This window comes from Macaca fascicularis, chromosome 17 (genome assembly GCF_037993035.2).
Source record: "Macaca fascicularis isolate 582-1 chromosome 17, T2T-MFA8v1.1".
Taxonomy (NCBI): domain Eukaryota; kingdom Metazoa; phylum Chordata; class Mammalia; order Primates; family Cercopithecidae; genus Macaca; species Macaca fascicularis.
In genome coordinates, this window is record NC_088391.1 from 24,300,738 (window position 1) to 24,312,034 (window position 11,297).

Below are 11,297 nucleotides of genomic sequence, written 5' to 3' on the forward strand. Positions count from 1 at the left end.
GGTCTTGAACTCCTAGCCTCAAGAGATCCTCCCACTTCACCCTCCCAAAGTATTGAGATTACAGGCATGGGCCACAGACGTGACTAAATATCTAATACAATAATTTGGCCATCCATGTAGGTCACCTACGTCCATGTATGTGTCTTATGCCCACCTTGCCCTCTGCTTCTCTCCCTAAGGGATCATGGAAGATTATGGTTTTTATAACTTCATGATGGCCAAAAAGAGTTGGGGACTTCAAGAACATAGGCAGCATCTCTTTCCTCCAGGGTAATGCTGGCCGTGCTGGCATTTGAGGCTGAAAGTCCATGGCTATCCTAGTCTAACTTAGCTTGACCCGGCCCAGGGGTGTTGCCTGGACTATGAACCCTTACGGGCCCCCTATCACAGTGAAGTCTGTCTGTGTTTCCCATTCAACCCTGGCTTGAGTGCTGTTCACTGCACAGAACTACCTCTCCTCCACCATGTCAAACTCCTCAGCTAAACTCTAGATTTTATCTGTAACATACTGGTATCAAGGGAGGCTTTAGACAACTAACTCTCAGAGACTCTCCAAGATGAAATGTGTGCACCTAGGAGTCATTCGAAATACTTAAAATCCCGTAAAGTACAAGCACCATACAATCAGCATGGAAACTGGTCCTTATGAATCAAAAGTGGCTGCAACCTCCCCAAGTGGCTCTGTGAGTGAAGAATGGTACAGGGGCATCCTGTAAGAAGGCCCCTATCCTCCCCTGATTTACTGTATACCACCTGCTCTCCTGGCACTTTTCTGTCCACTCTGTTCTCCCATCTCACTCCTCTTGTTATCTCCACAGTTCCTCACTCCTCAAAAGGCTTTTATTTCATTGATCACTCAGTTTTTAGGTGCAAGGAACAGAACCAACACTGCTGGACTTAAGGAGCAAAGGAATTTATCCAAAGGATATTGCATGGCTTGCAGAGAACCTGAGACACCCAGAGCCAGGCACTGAGGCTCTGCAGCCAGGAACAATTGCCCACGAGAAGGATTTAGAAACACTTCCGTTGCTATGGGTGCTGGACCCCACAGGTTCCACCACTGACAACGCATGACGAACAATGCGGCTACAGTCACTGCCGTATTCTGCTCTGCACTGCACCTGCTTCTTCCAAACCCCTGATTTCTTATCAATCAAGGTTAGGGAAGATGTCCCTGACTGGCATGTGCCTTCAGTTGTGCTCAAGGAGCTGGAAAAGCAAGATCTGGTACTTTCTGATTCTCTATTGGGAATGGCTTCTGCCCAAATAGAGAAAGGGGCTTTCAAGGCTGGCCTGCCAGTGTGACTAGCACACTCTACTCTTCCCTCCTGGTTTATTTTCCCACTATAGATACAGTGGCACCTATCTAGCTGTCCTACACCTTAGGGGTGGGATTGCCAGGTTTACAAATACAAATACAGGTCGGGCACAGTGGCTCACGTCTGTAATCCCAGCACTTTGGGAGGCCAAGGCAGGCAGGTTCCTTGAGCTCAGGAGTTCGAGACAAACCTGGCCAACGTGGTGAAACCCCATCTCTACTAAAAATACAAAAAATTAGCCAGGCGTGGTGGCACACACCTGTGGTCCCAGCTACTTGGGAGGCTAAGGCATGAGAACTGCTTGAACCCAGGAGGTGGAAGTTGCAGTGAGCTGATATCACGCCACCGCACTCCAGCCTGAGTGACAGAGTGAGACTCCCTATAAAAAAAAAAAAAAAGCACAAGATGCCCAGTTATATTTAAATAAACAGCAAATTTTTTAGTGTAATTATGTTCCATACAATATTTGGAACATATTTATTCTAACAAATTATTCATTGTTTATCTAAAATTCACATCTAACTGGGCATTCTGTATCTTCTCTGGCAGCTCGCCTTAGGAGTATCTTCTCTATGCTGCACTGCCCTTTCCTAAACTGAGCCAGGCCCTGGTTTCTGGGTGTGATAAAGATGCTGAAGTGCAAAATCTACCTTCAAGATGAAAGCCAGCTGCCTGATCCTGGTTTTGAGTGCCAAAAATTCGAAATTACCCAGTCTTTCTCTCGGCTTTCCTCCCATAACAGATGTTCATCTTCTCCAATCAGACAGATGCCTGGAGCCAGCTAAAGTAGAGGTTGTATCCTTGGGAAAGCAAAGGAGAAGCACATTAAAATTTAAAAAAACGATTACCCAGTTGCAATAAGTAAAAGTAGAGTAAGTGTTGCAGAAAGATTTCATGAATTTTTATACTGGGCTCTCTCAAATTCTAGTACCTCAAGTTTCCTCTGACTCACACTTTACAGGGCTTTAATAGGAGGTGAAGCTATAAAGTAATGAAACTGATTTTCATGTGTTACCACACATACATGGAGATGAGTCAACAACTACTTTTGCTCTCACCTCCCACGTCCCAGGGTGGATCCATTACTCAATTGCCGATCTGTTCCTTTAATTCAAAAAGGCAAATGATTTTCAAAGCCGCTGCATTTCAATATATTATAGACAAGATGCTAAGACTGTTTCCTAAGCTTTCTTAAAATTATAAATAACACAAACGAGGCACACAACTTTGCCAAATTCTTCTAAAGCAACCCACACAAAGACTTTACTCATTTACCCAAGTCTTACACGAGGAATAATTAGACCTTCTCAAACCAATGTCAGCTTTCTCTGGGCTGCCAGACAAACCACCGTGGGATGTTTCCAAGCCACAGAAAACAAATGGTATCTGTGAGAGCTGGTGCTCACGCTGGAATATCTTTCACTAGCCAGGCTCCATTCCTTGGGAAGAAACCCCATCTATGCTTCTCCTTAAATTAAACCTTTTTTCAATTCCTCAAACACGCCCTGTCTTTCCCATTTTGGGGTCTTTGTGCAGTGTTCCTCCTTCTGGAACCCTCTTCTTTGCTTCATTCAGTGACCTCCATCAGATCTCCGCTCAAAATCATTTCCTCTGGAAAATGTCAGTTCCCTAAACCTCCTCACCCCCACCCCTACGGCTGAATCAGAGTTCCCTGTTATATGCTTTCAGAGTTCACGCTGCTACTCATTCTTAGGCTTATACGGCTATTGTTGTGTGATTTGGGGATTAAGTCCTATCTCCTGTCTTACTCAGTCATGGAAGTTTTGGCTGGGTGGCTGCTTGTCTGAAACCCCATCCCCAGCCTTCTCTGCAGCGAGGTGTGGCCTCGTGACCGGTATCTGGCCAATGACATGCATTCGACTTCTGAGTGTAGCAGTTAGGAGGAAAGGAGGGGAGCCTCCTCTTTTCTGTTTCTCCCTTCAACAGCCTGAAGGCAAATGTAATGGTGAACTGATAAGGGACAGGAGAGCAGAGGGAAAAAGGGAGCCTGGGTGTCCATCACCATCAAGCCACCAGAACAGCTCCACTCCCTGTCTGGATTGTGAACCTGAGAACTGCACGACTTTCCTGGTTTGGTGGTGGTGGTGGTTGTTGTTTGAAGATGGAGTCTCTGTCGCCCAGGCTGGAGTGCAGTGGTGTGATCTCGGCTCACTGCAACCTCTGCCTCCCGGATTCAAGTGATTCTCCTGCCTCAGCCTCCCAAGTAGCTGGGATTACAGGCGCGTGCCACCATGCCGGACTAAGTTTTGTTTTTTGAAATGGAGTTTCTCATCACCCAGGCTGGAGTGCAATGGCATGATCTCGATTCACTGCAACCTCCACCTCCTGGGTTCAAATGATTCTCCTGCCTCAGCCTCCTGAGTAGTTGGGATTACAGGCACCTGCCACCACACAGGCTAATTTTTCATATTTTTAGTAGAGACAGGGTTTTACCATGTTGGCCAAGCTGGTCTTGAACTCCTGACCTCAGGCAATCCACCCACCTCGGCCTCCCAAAGTTCTGGGATTACATGCGTGAGCCACCGTACCCGGACTAAGTTTTGTATTTCTAGTAGAGACAGGGTTTTGCCATGTTGGCCAGGCTGCTCTCAAACTCCTGGTCTCAAGTGATCCACCTGCCTCAGCATCCCAAAATGCTGGGATTACAGGCGTGAGCCACCATGCCTGGCCATGACTTTCCCGTTTAAGCCACCGTACTGAGTCTCATGAAAGTAGCCTATATCTAGCAAATGCAGATTGGAACCCAGAGCCACTTGATCTCAGAATCCAAGCTCTGAATGACCACCACAGGATGTTTTCCACACCATGGGCCTCTTCTCTCTTGTACATGTTACATATACATCTTACATTTCGCAGATCATGTCGCAGACCCCTTCGATGAAGGTGGGCTCACTTCCTGGATCTGTCCTAGATCCCAGAGTGAATATGGCGCCCTCCAAGAGTTGTTTGCGGTACTTTTTCCTTCTCACTCAATTTCCATCTATGTTTTTAGCCCTGAGAGCCTGTGATAAGGTCCTCAGGATCACCTTTGTTTCTATTATTATTAATAAGTAACTTGGTTCCCAGCACGCCCTCACCCCCACCCCATCACACCCAGAAGAAAGGAAAGCTGACCAAGATAGACAGTCCTGATCTCTCTTGGAGGCCAGCATCACTCAAGGCTGTTCCACCCCGCTGTTATAAGTTCCACAAATGGTGGAACCAAAGCTAAAGAGAAGCCTCCTGATATCAGGAAGCAAGTAGTTAGCTTTTTCTGCATAATTTATTTATTTTTTTCTGTTTCACATATAATTTTATTTGTTTTTTGTTTTGTTGTTTTTTTGAGACGGAATCTCCCTCTATCGCCCAGGCTGGAGTGCAGTGGTATGATCCCGGTTCACTGCAACCTCCACCTCCCGGGTTCAAGCAGTTCTCCTCCCTCAGCCTCCTAAGTAGCTGGGACTACAAGCATGCACCACCACACCCGGCTAATTTTTGTATTTTTAATGGAGGATGGGGTTTTGCCATGTTGGCCAGGCTGGTATCAAACTCCTGACCTTAAGTGATCCACCTGCTTCGGCCTCCCAAAGTGCTGGGATTACAGGTGTGAGCCACTGCGCCTGGCCACATATGATTTTACATAGATACACATCATTGGCTATTTGGGCTCAATGCTTTTTTTTTTTTTCTGCTTGATTTACCCCTTCTCTTCTACTTCTCCTTTCTCACCTCCAGCACCAGCCATTGTTCCACTAACACACACAACAAGCAAGATCACCAACCAAGTATGCACACTCCTATATTTTTCTCCATGCTTACAAAATCTTGTGTAGACATTGGGAGTTTGGACATTTTCTTCTTTATAAAAGTGAGAACGTGGCTGGGTACGGTGGCTCGCACCTGTAATCCCAGCACTTTGGAAGGCCGAGATGGGTGGATCACTTGAGGTTAGGAGTTCAAGACCAGCCTGGCCGACATGGTGAAACCCTGTCTCTACTAAACGTACAAAAAATTAGCCAGACGTGGTGGTGCATGCCTGTAATCCCAGCTACTTGGGAGGCTGAGGCAGAAGAATTGCATGAACCCAGAAGGCAGACGTTGCAGTGAGCAAAGTTTGTGCCACTGCACTCCATCCTGGGCATCAGAGTGAACTCCATTTAAAAAAAAAAAAAGTGAGAACGTATTATATACACTTTTCTGCATCTTCCTTTTCTCATTCAACTATACCTCATGAACATCTGTTTAAATCCATTGGTTTAGATTTATTTCGTTATTTTTAATGGCTGAATAATAATTCATTATATTGATATGCCATAAATTATTCAGCCATAGGCTGTGCTTTTTGTCACAACAAATAATGCTGCAATAGCATCCATGTCCATATGTCTTTATGAACTCATGGTTTTATCTCTGTGGGGTAGATTCCCAAGCATGAGCTTGCTGGGTCAAAAGCAATATGAATGTTTAATTTTAATCAACATTGTCTTCAATTGCAATGGCTTGAATCCCTCACGTCATCCTTTTATTCTCCCTAGCTTCCTACAGTTCTCTACTTTCCCCTCTTCCTTGCTACATCCTTTCTTGCTTCTATTTTCCATAATTAAATTAAAAGGCTGAAATGTTTTATTTTAGGTCAACTTATAGGCTAAAATGTAAGACATTTGTGTTACTATATAAAAATACAATAAATGTTATATAATAAAGAAATCCCCATTGTTTTAAAAGGCTTAAAGAAAGAAGCCCTTTTCCGCATGAGACCAAGTAATTAACAATGTGATTACAGGTTTGTAATATGACACCTATTTTTCCTCTCTTTCTGTAGTTAATCAAGATATATGTTCACAAATTCTCAAACTCTATGGTAACTGAATATTATCAGTAGCAAATTATTCCCCTGCCAAAGTTTCCAAGGTAATTCATTATGTGAGATACTGCTTTTCTGGAGCATCCTCTGCCCCCAGATCCCACTCCTAGGACGATTTATTCATTTGGCAAATATCTATAGAGCTATTGCTATGTGCTAGACACTGTACTAGATGTAGGGCACATACCAGGGAATAAGGTGAACAAGATCCCATTCTCACAGAACGCCTAGTAGAAGGAAAAAACAGTGAACAACGAATTACGCATGCTTTTGGATAATATTATTTTAGTTGGGGTAAAATACACATAAAATATACCATCTTAATCATTTGTAGGTATACAGTTCAGAGGTATTAAGCACATTCACACTGTTGTACAGCCATCACCACCATCCATCTGCGGAGCTCTTTTCATCTAGCAGAACTGAAACTCTGTACCCATTAAACGGTAACTCACTGCCCTCTCCCTCCACCTGCTAGTCATCACCAGTCTTTCCCATCCCTATGAACCTGACTACCCTAGGTACCTCATACAAGTGGAGTCACAGTATTTGTCTTTTTGTGTTATGTCACCTAGCATAATGTCCTCAAGGTTCGTTCATGTTGTACTGTGTGTCACAATAGCTTTCCTCTAGAAGGCTGAATAAAATCCCATTGTAGGTATACACCATATTTTGTTTATCCATTCAACTGTCAATGGACACTTGGGTCACCTCCACTTTTTGGATAATATCTTAAAGCTATTTTTGGCAGGGCACGGTGGCTCACAGCTGTAATCCCAGCACATTGAGAGGCTGACGTGGGCGGATCTCTTGAGTACAGGAGTTTGAGATGAGTTGGGCAACATATGGAGACCCCGTCTCTACAAAAAATACCAAAAATAAATTAGCTGGCCCAGTCTCTACAAAAAGTACAAAAAAAAAGGATGTAAGGGCTATCTGGCTGCAACATCTGTCACCCCACTGATCGCCAGGGTTGGCTAGGAGGGTGTCCCCTTCCTCCCTCACCGCTCCATGTGCGTCCCTCCCGAAGCTGTGCGCTTGGTCAAAGAGGACGAACATCCCCGACAGAGGAGGACTGGTCTTCGGTCAAGGGTATACAAGTAACTGCACTCCCCTGCTAGAACCTCCATTCAAGCTCTCAAAAAATTGGAAAAAAAAATTAGCTGCTTGGGAGGCTGAGGTGGGAGCCTGAGCCCAGAGAGGTCGAGTGAGCCATGATTGTGTCACTGCGCTCCAGCCTGGGAAACAGTGAGACCTTGTCTCAAAAGAAAAAGAGGTATTTAAAAAATTTTTAAAAAGAAGTTTGAGTTTCCACACTAGATTTATAGAACCAGTAAACACTGGGAAATTATTCCTCTCACATAACTTTAACTACACATTCCCAGACAAAGTAAATATATATTTGAACTACTATTTTTAAAATATTAACCATTGTTTTTTTCTCTCTAGCTATTTCCTTCCTCTCCCTGTGCTCTCCCCATTTAAATAATGAGGCTGGCCAGGCACAGTGGCTCACACCTGTAATTGCAGCAATTTGGGAGGCCGAGGCAGGAAGCTCACTTGAGCCCAGGAGTTTGAGACCAGCCTGGGCCACATAGCGAGACTCTCATCTCTTACCACAAAACAGCTTGGGCAACATGCAAAACCCTGTCTCTACAAAAAATATGAAAAATTAGCTAGGCATGGTGGCATACGCCTGTGGTCCTGGCTAGTAGGGAGACTGAGATGGCAGGATCACTAGAACCTGGGAGGTGGAGGTCACAGTGAGCCAACATCATGCCACTGCACTCCAACCTATGCCACAGAGCGAGTCTGTCTCAAAAAAAAAAAGTGAGGCTGTGTTCACTGCTCAGAGGAGGTGTTAGCAGCAAAAAGCCTTTTCCAATGGTCTCTCTGGCTGTGGCGTCCAATAGCCTAGGTACTTAAGTAGAACCATATAGGACTTTAAATTATCTTAACAGACAGCTTCATAGACAAGTAACACTGAAGATAAGGGGGGCACCCCCCACACCTTCCTTTCTTCTCTTCACTCCAACTATAGAGGCTTAGTCCTATGTAGCTATAGAACCTTTTGGGGCCAAGCAGGGTGGCTCATGCCTGTCATCCAGCACTTTGGGAGGCTGAGGCAGGCATATCCCTTGAGGTCAGGAGTTCAAAACCAGCCTGGCCAACATGGTGAAACCCCATCTCTACTAAAAATACAAAAGTTATCCGGGTGTGGTGGCACGCACCTGTATTCCCAGCTACTTGGGAGGCTGAGGTGAGAACCGCTTGAACCCGGGAGGTGGAGGTTGCAGTGAGCAGAGATCATGCCACTGAACTCTAGCCTGGGTGACAGAGTAAGATCTGTCTCAAAAAAAAAAAAAAAGAAAAGAAAAAAAAACCCTTTGGGACCCCCAGATTGACTGAAATTCTGTTTCTATCACCATGGTTGAATAGGATCTCGAAGTATAAATTAAGTTCTATTTCTTGCTCACCTGAGGTGAACTGAAACCCCTACTCCTACACTCAGTTAATGAATCTATTACAATGGTATTATGCTCTGTGAAAGAAGGACAGGGGTTCATGAGAGCCTATAATGGGCATCTGATCTTGTTGGGAGAAAAGGGGACAGCAGGCGATTGGGTTAGGCTTCCTTGAATTTGAGCTCAGATCTCAAAGATGAATATGAAGTAACTTGACGAAGGATGTTGTCCAAGCAGTTATGTCTCATCTCCAATGCTTTCAGCTCCAACATTCTCATATCCTTTCCCCCCACCAAAAATATTCCCACCATTACTTTGTTACCAGGAAAATTTGTCTAGCCACATCTCCTTTCAACAGCCTTAGTTTCTCGATTCTTAGATGCCCAAAGCTTCTTATGGATGTTATCATTTTCTAAGAGTTTTAAATGGAAAATTTTCTTTCTTTATTACTTGTTTATTTTATTCTTTTATTTATTTATTTTGAGTCAGGATCTTGCTCTGACACCCAGGCTGGAGTGCAGTGGTGCATCTCAGCTCACTGCAGCCTCAACATCCCAAGGCTCAAACGATCCTCTCACCTCAGCCCCTCAAGTAGCTGGGACCTCAGGTGCGCACAACCACACCTGGATACGTTTTTGTATTTTTTGTAGAGACAAGGTCCACATTGTTGCCTAGGCTGGTCTCGAACCCCTGGACTCAAGTGATTCTCCAGCCTCAGCCTCCGTAAGTGCTGGGATTAGAGGCATGAGTCACCGTGCCTAGCCTATATTGAGAATTCTCTAGATGTTTTAAGATGCCATCTTGATTTTTGCAGCATATCTGTGACACATCTAAACATTTTCATACAACTCAGGCATATCAACTCACATATTTTCCCTTCATAGTATTCATATGGAACCGTAATACTCCATCTTTTGCCATACAAATGTACCGTGTTGAGTAGCAAATGAAGGAAAAATATTTTCCCACATCATTAATTACTCCACTTTTAAGCAAATACTTTTCCTCTTTGGCTTTAGAACAGCTATTATGGCTGCCAGCTGGGATTCCCAGGAGGTTTAAAAGCATTAATCACTAGAATATGCTTTGTTCTTTTTCAGGGAAAATAAGACTAAATTAAGCTGGGCATGATGGCTCATGCCTGTAATCTGAGAGACTCAGGAGGCTGATGTGAGAGGATCGCTTGAGGCCAGGAGTTGAATACCAGCCTGGGCAGCATAGTGAGACCCCATCTAAAAGTCTAAATTAAAGACACACTCAGATATTTTTCCCCTGGTTAGAAGAGGCACAAAATTTGGTGATTAACTTCTTAATACCCACTAGTGATTTTTTTTCAGTTACTATAATTTTAGTAATTCTTAATTGATATATCAGCAAATTAAAATTGAACTATTTAGCCTAAATCTATTAATATTTTCTGAGCTCCAAACTCCCAAATCCAATTGCCTTCTGACTTCCCTTCCCTTCCCTTCCCTTCCCTCCTTCTCTCCTTCTCTCCTTCTCTCCTTCTCTCCTTCTCTCTTTCTCTCTTTCTTTCTTTCGAGATGGAGTCTCACTCTTGTTGCCCAGGCTGGAGTGCAGTGGCGCGATCTCAACTCACTGCAACCTCTGCCTCCCAGCTTCAAGCGATTCTCCTGCCTCGGCTTCCTAAGTAGCTGGGATTACAGGTGCCAGCCACCACGCCTGGCTAATTTTTGTAGTTTTAGCAGAGATGGGGTTTCACCATGTTGGCCAGGCTGGTCTGGAACTCCTGACCTCTGGCAATCTGCCCACCTTGGCCTCCCAAAGTGCTGGGATTACAGGTGTGAGCCACTGCACCTAGCCCCTGTCTCTCTTTTTCTTTCTTTCTTTTTCTTCCCCTCCCTCTCTCCCTCCCTCCCTCCCTCCCTTCCTTCCTTCCTTCCTTCCTTCCTTCCTCTTTCTCTCTTTCTTCTTTCTCTCTTTCTTTCTTCTTTCTCTCTTTCTTTCTCTCTTTCTTTCTTTCAAGACAGGGTCTCACTCTGTCACCCAGGCTGCAGTGCAATGGCACAATTACAGCTCACTGACTGCAGTCTCAACTCCCAGGCCCAAGCAATCTTCCCATCTCAGCCTCCAGAGAAGATGGGACTACAGGTGTGTGCCACCACACCTGACTAATTTTTAAAAAATTGTTTGTGGAGATAGGGTTTCACCATGTTGTCCAGGCTCTTCTCAAACTCATAGGCTGAAGTGTTCCTCCCACCTTGGCCTCCCAAGTTGCTGAGATTACAGACATGAAACACCACACCAGCCTGTCTTTCAAGATGAGTGTTCTAAAGACCATATGGGGGAAATTCTAGCAAACAACAATAATTTGGCACTTAATAAATGTTTTTGGCTGGGTGCAGCAGCTCAGACCTATAATCCCAGCAATTTGGGAGACTGAGATGGGAGGATCCTTTGAGTCCAGGAGTTCGAGACCAACCTGGGCAACATAGTGAGATTCTGTCTCTACAAAAAAAAAGAAGAAATTAAAAAGCCAGGCATGGTGGCACACACCTGTAGTCCCAGCTACTCAGGAGGCTGGGGTAGGAGGATTGCCTGAGCCCAGGAGGTCAAGGCTGCAGTGAGCATGATTGCACCACAAATGTTTCATTTTAAAATATATATTTATATGTATTGTGCAGTCAC